Source organism: Oncorhynchus clarkii, chromosome 32 (genome assembly GCF_045791955.1).
Source record: "Oncorhynchus clarkii lewisi isolate Uvic-CL-2024 chromosome 32, UVic_Ocla_1.0, whole genome shotgun sequence".
Taxonomy (NCBI): domain Eukaryota; kingdom Metazoa; phylum Chordata; class Actinopteri; order Salmoniformes; family Salmonidae; genus Oncorhynchus; species Oncorhynchus clarkii.
Window position 1 is genome coordinate 23,023,983 of NC_092178.1, and position 26,534 is coordinate 23,050,516.

The window sequence follows — 26,534 nt, forward strand, 5'->3', positions numbered from 1 at the left end:
AGAAGATCTCTTTGGAAATTATTTAGTGAAATACCATGGATGCCACTGCAAGTCCTGCCCAAGGTCTTATTCATTAGAACACTTTGAATGCTGCAGATAGAACATGAAACCTTTAGAATGTGTCTGATTGGTCATGGAACATTTAGAATGTTGCAGATAGAACATGGAACCTTTAGAATGTTGCAGATATGATATGGAACCTTTAGAATGTTGCCATATTTATATCTGCAGCAACGCTCTGAACATTGGACTCTGTTGAACAACATGTCTAGTCATGACACTATTTGGTGTTCTTGCCTCTTGGATGACAGACTGTGCAAACTCCCAACTGATGGAGAGACAAGACAACCTGGGTTGGAGTCCTCTATTCTCCATCAGAGCCTGCTGTCTATAGTTTTGTTTTGCAGTCTCATGTTTAGTCGCTGCATCCCAAGAGATGTCAGGAAGCCGCCCTTCAAACTCCCTGGCCGGTGGTGGCAGGGCTGGCATCGGTCCTGGCGCCCGGCTCTGTTGGTTTAACATAGCCTGGCCCAGACACACACCCTGAACCCAGCTACCGACCCAGTACTCACTCTCACAGTGCCAGAGCATGGCTTTCACAACAACCACACTGAATAATAATAACACTATATGCCACTGTGCAGACACTTTTATCCAAATTGACTTACAGCATAGCATCCCTGTGGGAATTGAACCCACAACCTTGGATTTGGATAGTGTCCTGCTCTTACCAATAGAGCAACACAGGACTTCAATTCCAGCCATGCAGTTATCAAGCATCATTCCTTGAACATTCTCAGAAGTAGAACTTTTTGGCAGATATGTTCTGTGGTTTGACATCTTTATAATGTGTGGAAGAAGAAGCAGCATGGTCCCTGTCACAGTGTAGATGTAGATCACTGTCCCCCTCCAGCTAATGAGCACCCTTCAACTAGGGAAGTTTCTGGCCGATTCCTCAGGATGACATTTTAAGTACTGTGAAAGACAAATATATGAGGCTACTAATGCCACCAACATGTGTCCTATTGTCAATATAGGTTGGTAATTTGTCATTTGAGCAAGTTTGTGAACCTGGGATCTTGTGATAGTGAGTGACCTTGATGAAGTCGCTAGGTGTCTTCATTACATCTCAGAAAAACATATTGTGTCAACATCTGTAGTCCTTCTGGCCCGTTGCACCAAACCTGATACATCTCATGGGAAGATTGTTAACCTTTTCAGTTGGAGCAATCCCTCTTTCTCAGACATTTTTTATTGACGTCCTCAGGAGTTGGCATGAAAACCCTCTTGGTCATGTCTCTGTGCTGTAGGTTATAGGAAGGAGACAGGTACAGTGATGATGTCTCTTTCACATTGAAGTCATCCAGATGAGATCTGGTGCTTGCTAGTCCCTGAACAGTGCTGGGTTGCTGCTTGGAGTGGATCCAAGATGTTATTCAATGGTCATTGATCAATAATATGTTCAACCTATTCCTTTCCTTTAACAGATCATTCACGCCATCCCTACACTCTTAGAAAAAAAGTGCCATCTAGAACCTAAAAGAGTTCTTCGGCTGTCCCCATAGGAGAACCCTTTAAAGAACCCTTTTTTGGTTCCAGATAGAACCCTTTTCACAGAGAGTTCTACATGGAACCAAAAAGGGTTCTCCTGTGGGGACATCCGAAGAACCCTTTAAAAACCCTTTTTTCTAAGAGTGTAGCAGTTGGGTGGCCTACATGTACTCCAGACCTAGGTCAAAATTATAACTCAAACTCTTGAGGTGCACTTGATTTAATTAGTTTGACCAACACACAAGGTGGGCCGTGTTTGCACTTTTGGTATTATTACGTTGGCTTCATTGTAGGCTAGCCTACCGGGCAAGTTAAATCAAGTGCACCTCCAGGTTTTGAAAGTATTTGGCTGACAGTAAGTATTGGCTCCAGGTCTGCAGTCCTCATGTGTTTTACCTATAAATCATAATTAGGGCCATATTGCCCCTGTCGACTTTTAGTGGCATGTCAGTGAGGATTGATATTTGACTCAATGGATCATGCTAGAAACTTGATCACTCTGAACCGGAAGGGCAACAGAGGTTCACCATGACTGTGTGTGGGTTCAATGGGACTCCGTAGTCTACAGATATGAATATAGACATATACAGTAGTCCAACTAACGTTATTTATTTCATTGTAGCACTTTAATAACATTAGAGGTTGGGTGGGAGGGATGTTGCACGTTGATAGGCCACAACATGGTTTAGTTGGTATGAATGATGACTGAGAAAACAAGGTGGTCTGACCTCAATGTTGTAGAGTGAACAAAAACGGAATGACTATTGATGTTATCAACGTCAAGAATGTGCAATAACCTATACTCATATTTCTTTCCATCAATCCGTTTGACAACAGTGTGATTGTCGGTGCGCTTCATAAAAATTCAGTGTTCCAGTGCAGCCCCCTTGTGCAGGTTTGAACCGATTCGAGCAGGTTGATCACAGTGGCTCTCTCCTGCTTTAGGACTAAACCGGGGATTAAAAAGGTTGCCCACCGGACTATGTATTTCAGAGCAAATTAGCTGACTATTACTGTGATTCAGTGTATTTAAATAAGAATCAAGGGACGGTTTAATTGATTTGAAACTATGTTATGTAACATACGTGTCAAGTGCACTGTAGGCTATTGAACATCAGGTCATCTCCAGAGAGAAATTTGTTGTAGGCAAATGACAATCGCATGTGTTGTATGTTGTGTTGCAGATCGAAATGCTATTTTTTTGAAATGATGATGGGTAACCCTGTCATTTTGATGATGAGTTCAGGGTTGTTTGTGCTTTTAAATGAATCAATCCTTTGATCTGGGAGCATTAACTAGTTCTCAGAGTAATTCTCAGGAATTATACATTTATAATGACATATTTACAATGAAATATTTGATATGAAATAAATCAATTGAAATGGAATTCAAGAACTGTAAAACTTTTTTGGAACTAAATGGGGAAAATTTCAGAAGAAAAAAGTTTTTTACCATATCCTGCAAATTACTGCTATAGAGGCAAAAGGTAACTGAGAATAATTTGGCATCAGAATCCATTCTATCGGGTGAATGAAACAGAGGATCTGACAGAGACTAGTAGTTCTGGTTCCCTTGGTAGTCATTATGTTACACCTGCAGTTATTCCCTCACTGGAGACTTCATGTGCAACCTGTTCCTATAAACGATTACACTGGCCCAAATTGATCTGGCATTAATTCATGTTTTGTATTATGGTGTTGGTGCCCATCTAGTGTGTACATAAGTCATAACACTCTTCAGTGTGTGTGTGTGTGTGTGTGTGTGTGTGTGTGTGTGTGTGTGTGTGTGTGTGTGTGTGTGTGTGTATATATATATATATAAAACAAAAACAAAAAACAAGTATGAGACCCAACACCAATGTCCATTGAAATAATAATAAAAGCCAGGTGTTTAGCCGTGAGACAGCGGCTGACAGCCTGAGGGTGACGTTGCTGATGACCGACAGCGTGGACCATCCCTGCAGCCCCAGTGCTGCGGCCGAGGCCAAGAACCACAACATTTGTCTGTTCACCATCAGGCTGTCGGACTACCCAGGCAGGGACTGGCCCACCAACCCCAGGCTACGTTCCATCGCCAGCACCCCGCCACAGCAGCACGTCCTCAGCCTCACAGACAACCTGCTGGAGGCTAAATTGAAACATACATTACTGAGCACTGAGTGTGAGCTATTATTGTTTAGAATGTGCTTGTCAACACGGGTAAGTCCCTTTTTTTGTAATCATCCATTGGGAATGTAAAGATAATTATCTCTGAGGTGTATATTTAAATGTTGCTTCTCTTACATTGTGTGATGTATTGTTGTCTCTACCTTTTTGCCCTTTGTGCTGTCGTCTGTGCCCAACAATGTTTGTACCATGTTTGTGCTGCTGCCATGTTGTGTTGCTACCGTGTTGTTGTCATGTTGTGTTGCTACCATTCTGTGTTGTTGTGTTAGGTCTCTTTATGTAATTTTGCGGTGTCTCTTGTCGTGATGTGTGTTTTGTTCTACACTTGTATTTTGAATCAAATCAAATTGTATTTGTCACATGCGCCGAATACAACACCTTACAGTGAAATGCTTACCATCCCAGCCCCTGTCCGCGCAGGAGAACTTTTGCCTCTTGGTAGGCCTTCATTTGAAATAAGAGTTTGTTTTTAACTGACTAGTTAAATAAAAAATCTATAAAATAATTATCTTGGTTTCAGTACCCACAGCCAAAGTCTTGTCTATGTGATATAGGAGAGAAGGAAGCCTAGTGAGTCCACTTTCTTATCTGTCTCATCAGCTAACCTAGATAGTGTCAAACTCATTCCACAGAAATCCTAGTGTCTGCTGGTTTTTGTTTTCTCCTTTCAATTAAGACCAGGTGAAAGGTGAAAGGAGTTATTTACAAATTAGTGACCTTAATTCATCAAAAGCATCCTCTAGTACCCAGTTAACGTCATACACTATAACGGTCAGTTCATCAGGAAGTACACTGAAATTTCAATTCCAATTTTCCTCTTGAAAGGCAATGACTGGTTTGACTGAATTTACATGAAATTGACCTCAAACCTTCACTTCATATTTCCCAGTGTTGTGTCTGTGTGTCGGATCTGGTGTGTTGAGGTGTCCAGGTTGACAGAGGTTTACTCTGCAGTAGGAGCAGTAATCCTCAGACAGGTCTGTGTTATTGCTAGCAAGTTCACCAGCTGGACAACCATTTGCTATAACCCCCCTACACACCCTCTGCATGCAACCAGGGGCTCTCCCAGGGTTAGTACCCCATTCCCATTAGGGAGATGAGAGGTTATATGGCACAGAGGCCCCTGATTCTGTTGAGTTGACTGAGGCTATACGGCACAGAGGCCGCTGACTCTATTGAGGTTACTAAGGCTATATAGCACAGAGGCCACAAAATGGCGCAGACAGAGATGGTCGCCTCGCTTCGAGTCCTTAGGAAACTGTGCAGTATTTCGTTTTTTATGTATTATTCCTTACATTGTTACCGCCCAATTTTTCAGTTTTTGATTTGTTAAAAAAGTTTGAAATATCCAATAAATGTCGTTCCACTTCATGATTGTGTCCCACTTGTTGTTGATTCTTCACAAAAAAATACAGTTTTATATCTTTATGTTTGAAGCCTGAAATGTGGCAAAAGGTCGCAAAGTTCAAGGGGGCCGAATACTTTCGCAATGCACTGTATCTTACATTACTCCAATCATATACAGTTGAGTACAGTTGAAGTCGGAAGTTTACATACACCTTAGCCAAAAACATTTAAACTCAGTTTTTCACAATTCCTGACATGTAATCCTAGTAAAAATTCCCTGTCTTAGGTCAATTAGGATCACCACTTTATTTTAAGAATGTGAAATGCCAGAATAATAGTAACGAGAATGATTTATTTCAGCTTATATTTCTTTCATCACATTCCCAGTGGGTCAGAAGTTTACATACACTTAATTAGTATTTGGTAGCATTGCATTTAAATTGTTTAACTTGGTTCAAATGTTTCAGGTAGCCTTCCACAAGCTTCCCACAATAAGCTGGGTGAATTTTGGCCCATTCCTCTTGACAGAGCTGGTGTAAACTGAGTCAGGTTTGTAGGCCTCCTTGCTCACAGACACATTTTCAGTTATGCCCACAAATGTTCTATAGGACTGAGGTCTGGGCTTTGTGATGGCTACTACAATACCTTACTTTGTTGTCCTTAATCCATTTTGCCACAACTTTGGAAGTATGCTTGGGGTCATTGTTCATTTGGAAGACCCATTTGCGACCAAGCTTTAACTTCCTGACTGATGTTTTGAGATGTTGCTTCAATATATCCACATAATTTCCTGCCTCATGATGCCATGTATTTTGTGAAGTGCACTAGTCCCTCCTGCAGCAAAGCACCCCCACAACATGATGCTGTCACCCCCGTGCTTCACAGTTGGGATGGTGTTCTTCGGCTTGCAAGCCTCCCCCTTTTCCTCCAAACATAACGATGGTCATTGTGGCCAAACAGTTCTACTTTTGGCTTTTTTTATGGCGGTTTTGGAGCAGTGCTATAGGACTTGTTTTACTGTGGATATAGATACTGTTGTACCTGTTTCCTCCAGCATCTTCACAAGGTCCTTTGCTGTTGTTCTGGGATTGATTTGGACTTTTCGCTCCAAAGTACGTTCATCTCTAGGAGACAGAACGCGTCTCCTTCCTGAGCGGTATGGCGGCTGCATGGTCTCATGGTTTTTATACTTGCGTACTATTGTTTGTACAGATGCATGTGGTACCTTCAGGCATTTGGAAATTGCTCCCATGGATGAACCAGACTTGTGGAGGTCTACAATTTGTCTTCTGGGGTCTTGGCTGATTTCTTTTGATTTTCCCATAATGTCAAGCAAAGAGGCACTGAGTTTGAAGGTAGGCCTTGAAATACATCCACAGGTACCCCTCCAATTGACTCGCATGATGTCAATTAGCCTCTCAGAAGCTTCTAAAGCCATGACATAATTTTCTAGAATTTTCCAAGCTGTTTATAGGCACAGTCAACTTAGTGTATGTAAACTTCTGACCCACTGGAATTGTGATACGGTGAATTATAAGTGAAATAACCTGTCTGTAGACTATTTTTGTTGATGTCCTAACCGACTTGCCAAAACAATAGTTTGTTAACAAGAAATTTGTGGAGTGGTTGAAATTCTCCAGCCTATGTGCATGTAAACTTCCGACTGTATATACTGTATTTTATACCATCTATTGCACCTTGCCTATGCCGCTCGGTCATCGGTCGTCCATATATTTATACGTACATATTCTCATTCACCCCTTTAGATTAGTGTGTATTAGGTAGTTATCTGAGAATTTTTAGATTACTTGTTAGATTTTACTGCACTGTCGGAACTAGATGCACAAGCATTTCACAACACTCGCTTTAACATCTGCTAACCATGTGTATGTGACCAATACAATTTGATTTGACACTATTAAGTTGACTGAGGCTATGCGGCACAGAGGCCCCTGACACTATTGAGTTGACTGAGGTTATTCGGCACAGAGGCCCCTGACACTATTGAGTAGACTGAGGTTATTCGGCACAGAGCCCTCTGACACTATTGAGTTGACTGAGACTGTATAGGCTTCTACTCAGGGTTTGAGGCGGATCATATACAGAGGTCACAGAAAGAGCATAGACAGGGGATTTACGCACCGAACGATCACAGTCACCTACACACACACAAACAAACACCATGGGAATGTTATGGGAACAACCAGGGATGAAAAAGGGCCCCAATAATATGTTATGTCCAATGATCTGTCCTCTGATGGAATGATATCTCCATTCCTGTGTAATTTGCATGGGCGAACAAGCCAGTCTGGATCTGACGGTACTCCAAGTCCTGAAGGATTTTGTGTATATTCTTTGTTTTGTCCTGAGATAATCTGTCGTGACAGAAGCAGTGTTTTTATATGCGTTGATGTTCGTTGGAATGTTTTTACATAGGTCGATGGCTGTACGGATGCATTCACTGTCTGGTCTCTGGTGTCACTGTAGGGGGAACCTGGTATCAACGGAAGGCCTGGGATGGAGGGTATCGAGGTACTGTAGCATGCATGACTAAACCAATCTACACAGGTATATTGTTGACTTATAGCTGATGTAAAGATTTCTATTGAGCTCTCTCCTGTTGTTTTAGGGTCTGCCCGGCACTAGAGGGGATAAGGTGAGATACCAGTACTACTTGGTGATCTTAAATTCATTACAGTACATGTGCAAAAACAACTGACCCATGATTGGATGCTGAATCATAGAGAAACAGCTGGTCAAGGTCCCAATGCTACCCTGACAACAAACAGTAGTGATTGTTCTACACTACATGCTAGCTAGATAATATCAGTCTGAACCAGTGCCCATGGTCCTCTGGCACGCCACTGTTTACAAAGGCTCAGCGCACTCAAAATTCAGTTTTTCTCAGCTTTTTCCTGTATTCCAGGGGAAGAGAGACAAGTGCGGCGCCCCCAGGATGAAGGGAGATCAAGTAGGTTTTTTATGAATTACTCTCCCCACTCTCCCCATGCCTCTGCTCTGTTCATTGTGAATGGCTCTCCTCAAAGCGAACTGCTGCTCAGTGCATTCTTTTGGCTTTCCGACTGTGGATGAAATGCATTGTTATGTGAAGAAATAGCTACAGTATACGCTAGACTTAACAGCCTGTAAGCTTGTAACTGTGAGTGAGAATTGCACATATCCTCAATAGGCTGTTTTGTCCCTTTTCCCCTCCCGACTGTGACCTGTTCCCACGGGGGCCAGACGGACCTCCAGGCCCTCAGGGACCCAGAGGAGAGCAGGTGACTCGATATAATACAATACAACTTTTATGGCCATAAATCCCACTCCCCACACAACACTCTGCCCATTCATACCTGTGTGTGAATGAGTGAGGGGTCAAATTGAACGATTCCTGTGTCTACACCCCCACATCTGACCCTCCACTGGAACCATCAGTATCTCATGGACATGCACACTGAGTATGAAGCTCTTCTCCCAGTCTGCACTTGTGGAATGTGAGTCCTGGCTAAGTTCTTATCCTTGTCCTAGTGGAGCCTATCTAAAGCAGTCAATCCAAGCCTGCAGTGCACTGTCTTTATCTCCCACCAGACTATTGTCCAGCAGGATTAGTGTTTTGCACATGTTATCCACTCCCTCTTAATTCCTCCTTAAATGCTTTTCACACCCCTCCAGTGTTGCCATGACGACAGTAGTCCATCGTCTGAATACGGTTGGTGGTTTTTAGATTTGAGTTTCAGACCTGGTCCAGACCATGTTCACATGGGGAGTGGAAAAATAATTTGATTGACCACACCCTGACCCTCCAAAATATACATGACCTGTTTGCCATACCATACTTTGTTCTTACATTTCCAGGAGAGAGACATTTTTTAAACTCCCAATCACGGCCGATTGTGATACAGCCTGGAATCGAACCAGGGTCTGTAGTGATGCCTCTAGCACTGAGATGCAGTGCCTTAGACCGCTGCACCACTTAGTGGAGGTCCTGGGGACCAGGGCCCTGAAGGACCTGTAGGACCCAAAGTAAGGATGATGCTAAACTTCCTATACCTCCAGAAATGTTCTAGATAAAGATTACAGTTAAAATGTACAAAGAAAGTTGGGGAAAGGTGAATGATGCCCCTCTTTCCCAGGGTGACCTAGTGGAGTGACGGAACATCCAGGGGATACTGGCATTGGGTTTCCTACACCTAAGGCCAGTTTAAATCTGTTGTTAGCGGTGACTCTCTAGGGGTGATCTCTCTAGTGATCTCTCTAGTGATATCTCAGACTCTAATCCTAATTTATCCTGTGTCCTATGGTGATAAAGGAAACCAGGGAAGACCTGGACCCACCAGTCCCATGGGTATGAGTGAACCAGGGCTGCTGGTAAGTTCACAGCATTCTTTAGTTTTTATGACTAGATATCTTCCTTACATTAATGCTTGACATAACCCTATTGTAGAATTACCCTGCAGTGTGTCAGGATGTACACTAGGCAGAGACATATTGTAAATAATTGAGCTTTGCTCTTTGCTGACGAATATAAATTATTTTTATCTTCTTTAGTATGTCTACTAGAGTCTGATTGGTCCTCCAGGGCTTCAGGGAACACAAGGGTTCCCAGGAGAGGATCTACCAGGGCCTAAGGTGATACACCATCACTAGCTGTTCCTCCCACTGATTAGTCTAGCTTGGATATGTACTGTATGTGTATGCTATGCTGTATGTGAGATATGACATGTACTGGAGTATTCTCATACTCGTACAGTGAAGTATGTACCTAGATAATGTCTCAGTGTCTTATTGTTTCAGGATGACATGGGTTCAAGGTTCAAAGGTGACAAGGTATGTTGACCCTAACCCTGACATTAACCTAAAACACCTCAAGATGTGAGGTATTGAAGTGCTGTGTGTCTATGGTGATGATGGTCATGAAAACATGGAGTACAGTAGGGCAAGAGTTCTCAAAGTGGGGTAAGTTCTCAAAGTGGGGTAATGCAGGGGGTCCGGCGACAGAATTGTCTCTCTGCCCCAAGTCTAAATTTGTAGAATAGCAGGAAGTGCTTTACAATGTGAAAATGGTCTCTCTGATGCCTTTTAAATGTTCAGTCCCGGGGGCCGAGACTTGATAAGTCCGGCCATGCACTGCAGAAGTCATAGTAAAACCTCTTGTATGCCATTTTTATCACACTGTAGTAGGAGTTGTGTTCTGATATTATGACAGCGTCCTTGATGAGATTGCTATCATAAATGGGGTCCCAACGCAAAAAATGTTTGGGAACCCCTGCATGGGCTATTTACAGATGGGCTATGTAGAGGTGCAATGATCTGTGAGCTGCTCTGACAGCTGATGTTTAATAGTGAGACAGGGTAGGATAGGTATAGGTCTGTAACAGTTTGGATCTAGAGTGTCTCCCCCTTTGAAGAGGGGGATGACCGCGGCAGCTTTCCAATCTTTGGGATTTTCAGACAATATGAAAGAGAGGTTGAGCAGGCTAGTAATAGGGGTTGCAACAATTGCGGCGGATAATTTTAGAAAGAGAGGGTCCAGGTCCTCTAATCAGGGACTGATTCAGTTGTCTTTTCCACAGGGTGACCAGGGCTTCCCAGGGCAGCACGGAACACAGGAAGAGAGAGGAGTCGTGGAGCCAGGGCCAAAGGTGAGTGGATGGCAAAGGTCTCCAATGCAGCATACAATACACAGCTGAGATGAGCAGGTGTTGAATGTGGAGGTGTGTGTCTGATCTGTGGTCGTTTCCAGGGTGAACCAAGACCTGACGGATCCTCTGGGATACCTGGTATACTTGGGGAAGATGGAGTGGTCGAATCTAAGGTAAGCAAGGTGTCAAAGTTAATTTAGAGATCATAGTTCATTAGGTCCCATTGTACATGTACTATAGAGTATAAAGAGCACAGACATTTGAAGTAGTTATTCCATAACTTGTTAACTTGTTTATAGTCTTCATTTTCTTTGTGTCTTGAAACAGGGTGAGATTGGTTTGCCAGGACTGCGAGGGACAGAGGGTGCCTGGGAAAGGTATTCCTGGAGAAAAGGTAGAGTTCTATTTTTTAGGTTTAGGATCTAGAATGTTAAGCCAGACAACCACCCACAGTCCTATAGAATCCTTTGTTAGTTCTGGCCTACCTGCATACACCTATGTTAAACACAGCATTGTCTGCTTCCAGTATAAGAGTCATACTGATTAACTCAAAGTTAAGCAATACAAGAAAGGATATCCTGAATAGTCTACCTTTGAAGTACAGGATGGACAAATATTGCGCTGGGCCTTACACAACTTAATTGAGTGAGTTTACCAGTCACCCTCTCCCGGGTGACAAAATATTGAACATGCCTTATACGTCAGGCTGGCTGAATAAACATTTCCTGAACACAAAGTCAATATATATCTACTACAACTAGACTCCCTGACTGTTGCTGTACCTTCAAAAGGCAATTCCAAGCAATATTATGCGTCATAATGAAATATGATAAGTTATGAATTGCACCTGTATTGATAACGGAAGCTTAAACACAGTAGTAGTGCTTTCAGAGAATCCAGACAGGGTTGGGTGTCCCAAATAGCATCTTATACCCTTAAAGTGTGGTCCACTCCACTCTCGTTGAACTGGGTCCTTTCTATGACTTCTGCAGTGAAACTTTTGACAATGACGACCAAAATGGTCAAGACTGGAGTCCCCTTTTATAGGCCCGCGGACCAATTTCCCCCCCAAAAAACTTACTGTTGATAGTTATATTATTCTAATACATAAGGTGCAATTTGGAAATTTGGTTGTGCGTCACCAGTCACTCAATTAGCCCATGTCATTTTTTTAAGGTTGGTAAATTAGTGTAGTGGCCAGCTATCTAAACTTGTAAGCATGGTTGAATTACAAACCGGGGTAGAGCCCATTGATCATCAGCTATCATGTTAAAAACTGCAAACATTTGCCTTCAACCTATGGCAACCTATGGCCCTTCTTCCAAGATTACGTAGCAGTGAAGACGGGGTTTGTTCGTCCTCTCGTGTACTTTTGTATTTTTCGTATTTTTTTGTACATATATTTCAATTTTATTTTCAATCTCTTTTCAATTTAATTCGATTATACCTTCCGGAAACCAATGTGATATGGAATCGCTATTAGTTTAAATTTTAGAACACATTCACGAACCTCCAGAAGCTAACCAGCTAATTAGCTACACGCTATTTAGTCATTGTTAGCCACTGCTAGCGGCTTTTACCTTCTGCACAGATAACAGCCCTGTTTTTAGCCTGGATAATACTCGCCAGTCTACCAGTATCGGACTATCTCTCCACAACAACGCCGGATTCCTGCCGTAATCCCTGGACCACTACTTCTGATCTTCACAGCTAGCTAGCTACCAGCTAGCTTGCACTCACCGTGGCACCCAGTACCGAAGCTATCCCTGAGGCCCACCTCCCGGCCTACTCAGCTGTTCACCCGAACCCCACTCATACACGGCTAGAGCCCAATACTCCACCGGATCCTTGCTGTAAACTCTGGACCTTGGCACCGGATCACCGCTGCTACCGATTGGCTATAGTGGCTAACGCCACTGCCACGAAGCTAGCACCAGTTAGCCGTGAGCCAGGCGCATCTCCCGGCTAGCAAACTAAATTCTACAATACCTCTTTCGCCATCTGGCTTGGATTCTCTGTCGACACGGCGCCCCGCCGCACCACCACAACTGGTCTGCCGACGAATACTCCATCCGCTGTGCCTTCAACGGGCCTCCGTCGGAGCAGACGCTCCTACTAGCCCCGGGCTACTAACTTTAAATGCCGTGTCGCCCGCGTGCTAGCGTAGTGGCGGCTTCCCTGTTCCATCTACTGCTGCCCCCTGGACACTATGATCACTTGGCTACATAGCTGATGCCTGCTGGACTGTCCATTAATCACGGTACTCCATTCTGTTTATTTAATTTTTTATCTGTCAGCCCCAGCCGCGAACTCAGGCTCTGTGTGTAGTTAATCCGACCCTCTCTACCTAGTCATCGCCATTTTACCTGCTGTTGTTGTGTTAGCTGATTAGCTGTTGTTGTCTCACCTGTTGTTTTAGCTAGCTCTCCCAATCAACACCTGCGATTACTTTATGCCTCGCTGTATGTCTCTCTCAAATATCAATATGCCTTGTATACTGTTGTTCAGGTTAGTTATCATTGTTTTAGTTTACAATGGAGCCCCTAGTTCCACTCTTCATACCTCTGATACCTCCTTTGTCCCATCTCCCACACATGTGGTGACCTCACCCATTACAACCAGCATGTCCAGAGATACAACCTCTCTTATCATCACCCAGTGCCTGGGCTTACCTCCGCTGTACCCGCACCCCACCATACCCCTGTCTGCGCGTTACGCCCTGGATATATTCTACCACGCCCAGAAATCTGCTCCTTTTATTCTTTGTCCCCAACGCTCTAGGCGACCAGTTTTGATAGCCTTTAGCCACACCCTCATCCTACTCCTCTTCTGTTCCGCGGGTGATGTGGAGGTAAACCCAGGCCTTGCATGTCCCCAGGCACCCTCATTTGTTGACTTCTGTGATCAAAAAAGCCTTGGTTTCATGCATGTCAACATCAGATGCCTCCTCCCTAAGTTTGTTTTACTCACTGCTTTAGCACACTCTGCCAACCCTGATGTCCTTGCCGTGTCTGAATCCTGGCTTAGGAAGGCCACCAAAAATTCTGAGATTTCCATACCCAACTATAACATTTTCCGTCAAGATAGAACTGCCAAAGGGGGAGGAGTTGCAGTCTACTGCAGAGATAGCCTGCAAAGTAATGTCATACTTTCCAGGTCCATACCAAACAGTTCAAACTTTTAATTTTAAAAATGAATCTCTCCAGAAATAAGTCTCTCACTGTTGCCGCCTGCTACCGACCCCCCTCAGCTCCCAGCTGTGCCCTGGACACCATTTGTGAATTGATGGCCCCCCATCCAGCTTCAGAGTTTGTTCTATTAGGTGACCTAAACTGTGATATGCTTAACACTCCAGCAGTCCTACAATCTAAGCTAGATGCCCTCAATCTCACACAAATCGTCAAGGAACCTACCAGGTACAACCCTAAATCTGTAAACATGGGCACCCTCATAGACCTCCTGACCAACTGGCCCTCCAAATACACCTCCGCTGTCTTCAATCAGGATCTCAGCGATCACTGCCTCATTGCCTGTATCTGCTACGGGTCCGCGGTCAAACGACCACCCCTCATCACTGTCAAACACTCCCTAAAACACTTCTGCGAGCAGGCCTTTCTAATCGACCTGGCCCGGGTATCCTGGAAGGATATTGTCCTCATCCCGTCAGTTGAGGATGCCTGGTCATTCTTTAAAAGTAACTTCCTCACCATCTTAGATAAGCATGCTCCGTTCAAAAAATGCAGAACTAAGAACAGATATAGCCCTTGGTTCCCTCCAGACCTGACTGCACTCGACCAGCACAAAAACATCCTGTAGCGGACTGCAATAGCATCGAATAGTCCCCACGATATGCAACTGCTCAGGGAAGTCAGGAACCAATACACGCTGTCAGTCAGGAAAGCAAAGGCCAGCTTTTTCAAGCAGAAATTTGCATCCTGTAGCTCTAACTCCAAAAAGTTCTGGGACACTGTAAAGTCCATGGAGAACAAGAGCACCTCCTCCCAGCTGCCCACTGCACTGAGGCTAGGTAACACGGTCACCACCGATAAATCCATGATAATCGAAAACTTCAACAAGCATTTCTCAACGGCTGGCCATGCCTTCCTCCTGGCTACTCCAACCTCCAACAGCCCCCCCCCCCCCCCCATAGACCCATAGACCCATAGAAATCAGCTGAGCTTGACAATCTGGAACCTCTATTTCTGAAACTATCCGCCGCCATTGTCACAACCCCTATTACCAGCCTGTTCAACCTCCTTTTCGTATCGTCTGAGATCCCCAAGGATTGGAAAGCTGCCGCGGTCATCCCCCTCTTCAAAGTGGGAGACACCCTGGACCCAAACTGTTACAGACCTATATCCATCCTGCCCTGCCCATCTAAGGTCTTCGAAAGCCAAGTCAACAAACAGATCACTGACCATCTCGAATCCCACCGTACCTTCTCCGCTGTGCAATCTGGTTTCCGAGCCGGTCACGGTTGCACCTCAGCCACGTTCAAGGTACTAAACGATATCATAACCGCCATCGATAAGACAGTACTGTGCAGCCGTCTTCATCGACCTGGCCAAAGCTTTCGACTCTGTCAATCACCATATTCTTATCAGCAGACTCAGTAGCCTCGGTTTTTCTAATGACTGCCTTGCCTGGTTCACCAACTACTTTGCAGACAGAGTTCAGAGTGTCAAATCGGAGGGCATGTTGTCCGGTCCTCTGGCAGTCTCTATGGGGGTGCCACAGGGTTCAATTCTCGGGCCGACTCTTTTCTCTGTATATATCAATGATGTTGCTCTTGCTGAGGGCGATTCCCTGATCCACCTCTACGCAGACGACACCATTCTGTATACATCTGGCCCTTCCTTGGACACTGTGCCATCTAACCTCCAAACAAGCTTCAATGACATACAACACTCCTTCCGTGGCCTCCAACTGCTCTTAAACGCTAGTAAAACCAAATGCATGCTTTTCAACTGTTCGCTCCCTGCACCCGCACGCCTGATTAGCATCACTACTCTGGATGGTTCGGACCTAGAATACGTGGACATCTATAAGTACCCAGGTGTCTGGCTAGACTGTAAACTCTCCGTCCAGACTCATATCAAACATCTCCAATCTAAAATCAAATCTAGAGTCAGCTTTCTATTTCGCAACAAAGCCTCCTTCACTCACGCCGCCAAACTTACCCTAGTAAAACTGACTATCCTACCGATCCTCAACTTCGGTGATGTCATCTACAAAATAGCTTCCAATACTCCACTCAGCAAACTGGATGCAGTTTATCACAGTGCCATCTGTTTTGTTACTAAAGCACCTTATACCACCCACGACTGCGACCTGTATGCTCTAGTCAGCTGGCCCTCGCTCCATATTCGTCGCCAGACCCACTGGCTCCAGGTCATCTACAAGTCCATGCTAGGTAAAGCTCCGCTTCACTGGTCACGATGGCAACACCCACCCGTAGCACGCGCTCCAGCAGGTGTATCTCACTGATCATCCCTAAAGCCAACACCCCATTTGGCCACCTTTCCTTCCAGTTCTCTGCTGCCTGTGACTGGAACGAATTGCAAAAATTGCTGAAGTTGGAGACTTTTATCTCCCTCACCAACTTTAAACATCTGCTATCTGAGCAGCTAACCGATCGCTGCAGCTGTACATAGTCCATCGGTAAATAGCCCACCCAATTTACCTACCTCATCCCCATACTGTTTTTATTTATTTACCTTTCTGCTCTTTTGCACACCAGTATCTCTACCTGCACATGACCATCTGATCATTTATCACTCCAGTGTTAATCTGCTAAATTGTAATTATTCGCCAACCTCCTCATGCCTTTTGCACACAATGTATATAGACCCTTTATTGACTTGTTTATTGTTTACTCCATGTGTAACTCTGTGTTGTTGTCTGTTCACACTGCTATGCTTTATCTTGGCCAGGTCGCAGTTGTGAATGAGAACTTGTTCTCAACCAGCCTACCTGGTTAAATGAAGGTGAAATAAATAAATAAATGTGTAGAATTGCAGGAAATTAGCTGTAAAACTGCTCATTTTTATCTCCACCCCATGGCAAAATGATTAGAAATGCAGCAAACTTGCTTTAAAACTGCAACATTTTCTCTATGCCCCATGGCAAAATGTGTAGAATTGCAGTAAATTAAATTTAAAACAGATTTTTTTCCCCTTCGCTATTACGAGGGGGCCGCTAAAATGTTTTACTCGCAAGTTGGAGGGGTATGGATGTGGGTACACAGACCCACGAGCCACTGGGGCCCCTTATGATGAGTTCAGATTTTTAGTGGGCCCCACCCCCATCAAAGTTGCCCATCCCTGCTGTAGATGTTAGAGAACGTTAGGGTTTAAGGCGGGTCATCTTTAATAGAGGAGGCATTAGGATTTATGCCTGGGTTTGGATTTAAGTGTTTTTTGAAGGGAATTCTAGGGGCTAAGTTTAGGGTTCGATTATATGGCTGTTACGAGTGTCATCTGAGGTTCTTAGTCAAGTTACATGTGTGGAAGGCCACTTGGAATTCTTCAACTTGGGTGGTTTTCCGACTTGAGATCTTCACCCAACATTTTTAAGAAAGTCTCCCATTGACATCAACGAGTCTGAGATGTGCCTATCTACATTTTCAAGCAGGCCTTCTATGCAAATGTTTCCCAGAAGCATTGACAAGAAGCCAGCAACCATTGTTTTGCTTCACTGCATTTTACAGCCTGGTATCATAGACTAGACATAACCAGTGGTGATTTTAGCATGGAAATCTTGGTGGGGGAAAAATCAATGTTGGGATGCATGCCAGCAAAGCCACTACGCAATACAACACTAAAAAATACAATAATTGCACAATAACGGTGAGGAATGGTGCCCACAAACTGTTAGTTTGTCCCAACTGCATTGATTACCAACAACTACGAGACAGCCTACAGGGAGGAGGTGAGGGCTCTGGGAGTGTGGGGCCAGTAAAATAACCTCTCACTCAACGTCAACAAAATGAAGGAGATGATCGTGGACATCATGAAATTTTAGAGGGAGCACCCCCCTATTCACATCGACGAGACAGCAGTGGAGTAGGTGGAAGGTTTTAAGTTCCTTGGCGTACACATCACTGACAAACTGAAATGCTCCACCCACACAGGCGGTGTGGTGAATAAGGCGCAAAAGCGCCTCTTCAACCTCAGAAGGCTGAAGAAATGTGGCTTGTCACCCAAAACCATCAAACTTTTACAGATGCACAAATGACAGCATCCTGTAGGGCTGTATTATCACCTGGTATGGCAACTGCACCGCCCACAACCGCAGGGCTCTCCAGAGGGTGGTGCGGTCTGCGCAATGCATCACCTGGGGCAAACTACCTGCCCTCCAGGACACCTACAGCACCCGATGTCACAGGAAGGCCAAAGGAAGGCCATCAAGGACAGCAACCACCCGAGCCACTGCCTGTTCACCCTGGGGACAGAGAGAGTGACAGCTTCTATCTCAAGGCCATCAGACTGTTAAATAGCCATCACTAGCACAGAGAGGCTGCTGCCTATATACACATACTTGAAATCATTGGCCACTTTAGTAAAGTGACTTGTTTTCCATTTGTTAATATCAATTTAATAATGTTTACATATCTTGCATTACTCGTCATGTACAGGTATATTATATACTGCATTTTATACTATTCTACTGTATCTTAGTCTATGCCGCTCTGAGATTGCTCGTCCATATATTTACATATTCTGAATTCCATTCCTCTACTTAGATTTGTGTGTATTGGGTATATGTTGTGAAATTGTTAGATATTACTTGTTAGATATTGCCGCACTGTCGGAACTAGAAGCATAGAAGCACGTGTATGTGACCAATAAAATGTGATTTGATTTGAGCAGTCCCAAAACCTTACCACTGCTACACCTGGCTATCCGCGGAGCCTTGTCTGGCAGTGAAACAGTTCATTCAGCCTCATTTACTGCCTTTTTAAAAAGAAACATAGCTGATATGGCTGATTTGCTGAAACAAATGTGGTTTCTAATGACAATTGAGATGTACAAACTATGGCATGAGGGGATGACAAGCGGATGAGGCAATCCGTAATTTAGATTAAGACATTAATGAGCGAGCAGCGACGGATGTAGTCAATAACTATTTGTTCAGCACTTTTGAAATGTACAGCAACAGAATTGAGAACATGGGCTGTTCTTAAAGTGTTCTCCCTGTACACCAAGTCAGAACAGTAGGATAAATAAAGGGGGCAAAAAAGCAGACAATGAAAGCTCTTACAATATTTGATGATTGCATTTCTCAAAACAGGTTATAGGCTACATGTGCACCACCAATTCAGAACAGTAGACAAAATTAAGAGGGGTAAATAGACCAAATTATTATGGTGAGGCACATGGGCTACTAACAGCTTACTATACAACATACACTTTGTCTTACTTTCTTAGCTACAGTATACTTACAGTTGAAGTCGGACGTTTACATACACCTGTTGGGGGGTTAGGTAGTGTCAACAAAAATCTTCAACACATTCAACCATTGATTTGAGGGCAGAATATATGTTTCATTAATTAGTGTTTGATTAAATCCGCAATCTTTGTTTGTGGTAACCATGGTTCCAAGCAAAGATGTACAATAGAATAAAAAAATTCCATACCATTTGTTCATTAAGCGATTTGAAAGGGATACTGAATATTTTGTAGGCTTACTCTGTAATCAATATTTATGTACTCCCTCCCTTCAGCATTCTTCACCTAATTTACAAAAAGACTTCAATAACAACTAAATATAATAAACAAAATAATGTGTGATTTCTTAGTATCAATCTTTTAAAGCAATATGTTGGGTGAATTTTGGCCCATTCCTCCTGACAGAGCTGGAGTAACTGAGTCAGGTTTGTAGTTCTAGTTGCTCGCACACACTTTTTCAGTTCTGCCCACAAATTTTCTATAGGATTGAGGTCAGAGCTTTATGATGGCCACTCCAATACCTTGACTTTGTTGTCCTTAAGCCATTTTGCCACAACTTTGGAAGTATGCTTGGGGTCATCGTACATTTCCGACCAAGCTTTAACTTCCTGACTGATGTCTTGAGATGTTGCTTCAATATATCCACATAATTTTCCCCTCTCATGATGCCATCTATTTTGTGAAGTGCACTAGTCCCTCCTGCAGCAAAGCACCCCCACAACATGATGCTACCACCCCCGTGCTTCACGGTTGGGATGGTGTTCTTCAGCTTGAAAGCCTCCCGCTTTTTCCTCCAAACATAACGATGGTCATTATGGCCAAACAGTTCTATTTTTGTTTCATCAGACCAGAGGACATTTCTTTGTCCCCATGTAAAGTTGCAAACCGTAGTCTGGCTTTTTTAATGGAGCAATGGCTTCCTCCTTGCTGAGCGGCCTTTCAGAATATGTTGATATAGGACTCGTTTTACTGTGGATATAGATATTTTGTACCTGTTTCCTCCAGCATCTTCACAAGGTCCTTTGCTGTTGTTCTGGGATTGATTTGCACTTTTCGCACCTTCTTTTTGGCTGATTCCTTTTGATTTTCCCATGATGTTGTAACGGGATTCTTCCTGGGAAGGAGAGGAGAACCAAAACGCAGCATGATTGAAGTTCATGGTTCTTTAATTAGAAAACTGAACATGAACACTTAACCAAAACAACAAATGTGAAACCCGAAAACAGTCCCGTGTGGCACTGACACAGGAAACAACCACCCACAAAACCCAACACAAAACCGGCTACCTAAATATGGCTCCCAATCAGAGACATTGACTAACACCTGCCTCTGATTGAGAACCATATCAGGCCCAAACACAGAAACAGACAAACAAGACATCCAACATAGAATGCCCACTCAGATCACACCCTGACCAAACAAAACATAGAAACATACAAAGCAAACTATGGTCAGGGTGTGACAGATGTCAAGCAAAGAGGCACTGAGTTTGAAGGTAGGCCTTGAAAGACATCCACAGGTACACCTGCAATTGACTCAAATGATGTCAGTTAGCCTATCAGAAGCTTCTAAAGCCATGACATCATTTTCTGGAATTTCCCAAGCTGTTTTTTTTATTTCAGCTTTTATTTCTTTCATCACATTCCCAGTGGGTCAGAAATCCACACACACTCAATTAGTATTTGGTAGCATTGCCTTTAAATTGTTTAACTTTGGTCAAATGTTTCAGGTAGCCTTCCACAAGCTTCCCACAATAAGTTGGGTGAATTTTGGCCCATTCCTCCTGACAGAGCTGGTGAAACTGAGTCAGGTTTGTGGGCCTCCTTGCTCGCACACACTTTTTCAGTTCTGCCCACACATTTTCTAGGATGAGGTCAGGGCTTTGTGATGGCCACTCCAATACCTTGACTTTGTTGTCCTTAAGCCATTTTGCCACAACGTTGGAAGTATGCTTGGGGTCATTGTCCATTTGGAAGACCCATTTGTGACCCAGCTTTAACTTCCTGGCTGATATCTTGAGATGTTGCTTCAATATATCCACATAATTTCCCTCCCCCGTGATGCCATCTTTTTTTGTGAAGTGCACCAGTCCTTCCTGCAGCAAAGCAGCCCCACAACATGATGCTACCAACCCCATGCTTCACGGTTGGGATGGTGTTCTTCGGCTTGCAAGCCTCCCCCTTTCAAGTTATGTCGATATAGGACTCGTTTTACTGTGGATATAGATACTTTTGTACCTGTTTCCTCCAGCATCTTCACAAGGTCCTTTATTGTTGTTCTGGGATTGATTTGCACTTTTCACACCAAAGTACGTTCATCTCTAGGAGACAGAACTTGTCTCCTTTCTTAGCGGTATGATGGCTGCGTGGTCCCAAGGTGTTTATACTTGCGTACTATTGTTTGTACAGATGAACTTGGTACCTTCGGGCATTTAGAAATTGCTCCCAAGGATGAACCAGACTCTTGGCTGATTTCTTTTGATTGTCCCATGATGTCAAGCAAATAGGCACTGAGTTTGAAGGTAGGCCTTGAAATACATCCACAGGCACACCTGCAATTGACTCAAATGATGTCAGTTAGCCTATCAGAAGCTTCTAAAGCCATGACATCATTTTCTGGAATTTCCCAAGCTGTTTTTTTTATTTCAGCTTTTATTTCTTTCATCACATTCCCAGTGGGTCAGAAATCCACACACACTCAATTAGTATTTGGTAGCATTGCCTTTAAATTGTTTAACTTTGGTCAAATGTTTCAGGTAGCCTTCCACAAGCTTCCCACAATAAGTTGGGTGAATTTTGGCCCATTCCTCCTGACAGAGCTGGTGAAACTGAGTCAGGTTTGTTTCTCCTTGCTCGCACACACTTTTTCAGTTCTGCCCACACATTTTCTAGGATGAGGTCAGGGCTTTGTGATGGCCACTCCAATACCTTGACTTTGTTGTCCTTAAGCCATTTTGCCACAACGTTGGAAGTATGCTTGGGGTCATTGTCCATTTGGAAGACCCATTTGTGACCCAGCTTTAACTTCCTGGCTGATATCTTGAGATGTTGCTTCAATATATCCACATAATTTCCCTCCCCCGTGATGCCATCTTTTTTTGTGAAGTGCACCAGTCCTTCCTGCAGCAAAGCAGCCCCACAACATGATGCTACCAACCCCATGCTTCACGGTTGGGATGGTGTTCTTCGGCTTGCAAGCCTCCCCCTTTCAAGTTATGTCGATATAGGACTCGTTTTACTGTGGATATAGATACTTTTGTACCTGTTTCCTCCAGCATCTTCACAAGGTCCTTTATTGTTGTTCTGGGATTGATTTGCACTTTTCACACCAAAGTACGTTCATCTCTAGGAGACAGAACGTGTCTCCTTTCTTAGCGGTATGATGGCTGCGTGGTCCCAAGGTGTTTATACTTGCGTACTATTGTTTGTACAGATGAACTTGGTATCTTCGGGCATTTAGAAATTGCTCCCAAGGATGAACCAGACTCTTGGCTGATTTCTTTTGATTGTCCCATGATGTCAAGCAAATAGGCACTGAGTTTGAAGGTAGGCCTTGAAATACATCCACAGGCACACCTCCAATTGAGTTATGTCAATTAGCCTATCAGAAGCTTCTAAAGCCATGGCATCATTTTCTGTAATTTTCCAAGCTGTTTAAAGGCACAGTCAACTTAGTGTATGTAAACTTCTGACCCACTGCAACTGCGATACATAAGTTAAATAATCTGTCTGTAAACAATTGTTGGAAAAATGACTTGTGTCATGCACAAAGTAGATGTCCTAACCGACTTACCAAAACTATAGTTTGTTAACAAGAAATTTGTGGAGCGTTTGAAAAACAAGTTTTTTTTTTTTCTTCAATTTAAAGTTTTATTAAGTTTTCTTGTTTTTCAATCAACCAACAAAACACATTCCACATTCACAGATGTGACAGGCTTTAAAAAAAATAAAAAAAATAAAAAATAATAATACTTTTGAAAAAATAAAAACACAATTAAAATGAATGATAAAGTCAAATAAAAGCATTTATTTTTCTTAATCTATATATTTTCCTTGGTACATATATATATATATATATATATATATATATACATACATACATACGTACATACATACGCACATATACATACACACACACACACATACGCACACGTCCTCAAAAACTAAATAAAAAAATAATAATAAAAATAAAAAAAACATAACACTTGCAGCAGCACTATTAAGGTTCTTATCAGCTATTTCAAGCATTCGCTGAGACGACGGGCCAATAATTCGTTTTTAGGTTTTACAGTACCTTACACAACATGTATCTGCGCATTTCCCTAGTCACCCCGTTCACTCTGCCCAGTTTGAAATATAGTTGAATAGTGGAGACCAGAGTCTATCAAACTTGGGCTGTCTCTTGTGGAGGTCATAAGTGAGCTTTTCAAGAGGAAGAAAGTCAACAATCTGGTCAATCCACATTTTAAATGTAGGAGGAGTATTAGAGGCCCACAATAGAAGAATACATTTCTTAGCAAAGTATGTAATAGTCATAAGCAAATTTTCTCTGTCAGGATCAAGAACAAAGTCCTGCTGGGCATTAAGAAGATAGATACACGGGGTCATATCAAACTGTACCTCTAGTATTTTCTGTGCAGCAGTATGTACAGATTGCCAGAATCTGGCAATCTCCCTACAGCTCCAAAATACATGCATATAGGTTCCGCTTTCAGAGGTGCATCTTTTACAGTTAGGAGACATATCTGTTTTCATTCTATGGAGTCTCAAAGGAGTATAATAAAATTTGTACAAAAATTTGTAATTAGATTCTTTCATTTTTACACTGGTAGAGGAGCAGTATACCCTGTCGCAAACCTCCGCCCATAACTCATCACTGATAGTCAGACCAAGGTCCTTTTCCCAGATTATTTTCAAAGGAGTAAAAGAGGAGCTTCCTTTCTCAGAAATGAGTCTATAGATGTAAGATGTTTTGCCTTTAATTGATTGTGCTGTGACAAGAAGGGTTTCAACTTCATTCAACTGAGTTCTAAACCTCCTCTTGGAGGTAAATGAGGAAATTACATGTCTAATTTGAAGATATTTTTAAAAAATGGGATCTTGGCACATCGAATTCACTGCAGAGCTCTTGAAAGGATTTCAGTGTAGTGGTTTTCTGATGAAATAGGTCTGAAAAGGTCCTGATTCCTAGGGTATGCCAAAGATTAAAGTTGGCATCCCTCAGGGCTTTTGGCAAGTCTGGGTTGCCTACTATAGGCGAGTGAGAACATATTTGGGAGGAAATGCCCAGGTATTTCTTACAGTCCCTCCACGCTAGTAGGGTGCTGTAAATCACAAAGGTTTTGGCTATGTTGCCCACTTCACTAAAGTTATTAATGAATATAATTGAGCTTAAGGGCAATGAACCACAGGATTGGGCTTCTATCTGAATCCACGTTGACTCTTGTCTGTTTGTGATCCATGTTAGCATGTTGCGGATTTGGGCAGACCAGTCTGTTGGATCCCCCGCTCAGTCTCAATTCTGTGTTCCGAATAAAACAAAAACCGGGAACAGTTAGCAACGCACAACGTCTCCCTCTCCCCACCAAAGAAATGCCTCATCCTCTCCACCACGCATTGAGTAAATAACACAGTTGCCCTCGTCCAGACCATAGTAAAAGAGGGGAGAAAAATAAAATCAATAGCCCAGCCTACATATGCCTCTCCCAAGGGACATAGGGAACCCCAGGTAATAATAGCAACAACAAAAAAACAGGGAAATAAAAGTAGGCTGAAACATTAGTAGGCCTAGGTTAGGCTATACAGCCCATCCCTCTCAGTTAAAGCACAATAAATATAAATTGGATGGCTATAATGACATTTAGGGGGTGGATCTCTGGATATCGGCTATATGTCGTCTTACCTCCTTTAGTAATGGCATTAATCGCATTTAGTCATTGGTCTGTTTCTCATTGGCCAGGATTGTCTTTCAAAAAACGTTTTGCCTCTTCGGGAGTTTCGAAGTGTCGCAGGGCTCCTTGGTGAAGAATCCTGAGCTCGTTTGGGTATTTGAATCCCCTGAAGATGCCTCGGTCAATGGAGTATTTCTTCACTTCGTCAAATTCTCTGCGCTTTCGGCGTATTCCAGCTGACAAGTCCTGGTGTAAAGCGAGTTTGGCGTTTCCCACTGTGATGGTCTCTGCGCTTTCGGCGTATTCCAGCTGACAGTGATCTTCAGGTCGTAGCTTTTGAAAGAGGCCCGTGTTCCGAATTTACAATTCCGAGTTGGATGAAAGTTCAAAATGTATTTTCCCAGTCATAACTCGTTTTTCCTGAGTTCCCAGTTGTCTTGAACTCACTAAAGTCAGATTTTGCAGTTCCGAGTTAACAGTTGTTTTGAGCACGGCACAAATCATGCTTCATTGACAGTATGGCCAATGTTGAATGTTTATAGTTTTAAACTAGGAAAAGAGACTCTTAATCTTAGACTTTGGACCACACAGCCACTCCACTGAATCACAGGCTAATAATTGCTAGCCACACTGATTGATTGTTAGCCACACTGATTCCTTCCAAACCACTCATTGTTGAATTTGCAATTTCCAACTTGTTGTGTAATGTTTTTGGCCGATGAACACCAATAAGTTTCATCTATAATTTTACTTCATTATTTCTCTTCATATGACAAGGATTAAAAAGGATTTGCCAGTAGATTGTCGACTTGATTCATGATGATGACTGATCAGTGCAATCAAAGCTATTGTAGATGTAATGTGATTTTACATTTTATCAGTGGCCAATGACCTTGAGCCTTCTTGGATGGGCACTTCTATTGTAACTCTATGGCAGCACCCAAGGGGCTGGAATTTTCTAGCTCTACCCTTAGACTTGGCGATGATGATGTGTCCTCATGAGTGACAGAACACTGAGACAATCACGGTGCAACACTACCACAGAAAACACTGAGCTACGCTGAAACACCTGCATTTTGGAGCTGATTTACTCAAGAAAACAGAAAAGAGACCACGTTTCTATGCGGCTTTATTATCTCAATGATATATATTCTTTTACATTGTTTGCAAACTGATATGTGACGCGTATTAATGCCAAAATAACATGCAAAACAGAAAAGCCCCCCCAACAAATGTTTTGGGGCCCCACCTGCCCTGAAATACGGGTCACCACTGGACATAACATAGTAAATCTAAATCCTGGACACTCAAATTAAGGTCCTGGTGTAAAGCGAGTTTGGCGTTTCCCACTGTGATGGTGTTGTTTTTCGCCGCCTATAGGACTCGTTCCTTGTCGGTGAATCTCAGGAGACGTATGGTGATTGGGCGCGGTGGTTGTCTGGCTGCTGGTGGGGGACTCAGTGCTCGGTGAGCTCTCTCGAGCTCG

The 26,534-nt window shown here is 43.2% G+C and overlaps 1 protein-coding gene and 1 long non-coding RNA gene across 2 annotated transcripts in view; both read left to right on the forward strand.

Annotated features, from left to right (window-relative positions):
• The first annotated feature begins 7,945 nt into the window (after nt 1-7,945).
• LOC139391786 (uncharacterized) lies at nt 7,946-10,708 on the forward strand. The gene is made up of 6 exons (XR_011629608.1): nt 7,946-8,034; nt 8,307-8,344; nt 9,376-9,434; nt 9,615-9,695; nt 9,861-9,893; nt 10,640-10,708. It is a non-coding gene; the product is annotated as an uncharacterized lncRNA (long non-coding RNA).
• A 99-nt stretch (nt 10,709-10,807) lies between these two features.
• LOC139391789 (otolin-1-A-like) overlaps nt 10,808-26,534 on the forward strand; it is a 48,252-nt gene continuing 32,525 nt past the window's right edge. Inside the window, exons 1-2 of the mRNA XM_071139336.1 lie at nt 10,808-10,881; nt 11,036-11,102. The gene's annotated coding sequence lies outside the window, so the exon portion shown is untranslated. The remainder of the gene's footprint in view (nt 10,882-11,035; nt 11,103-26,534) is intronic.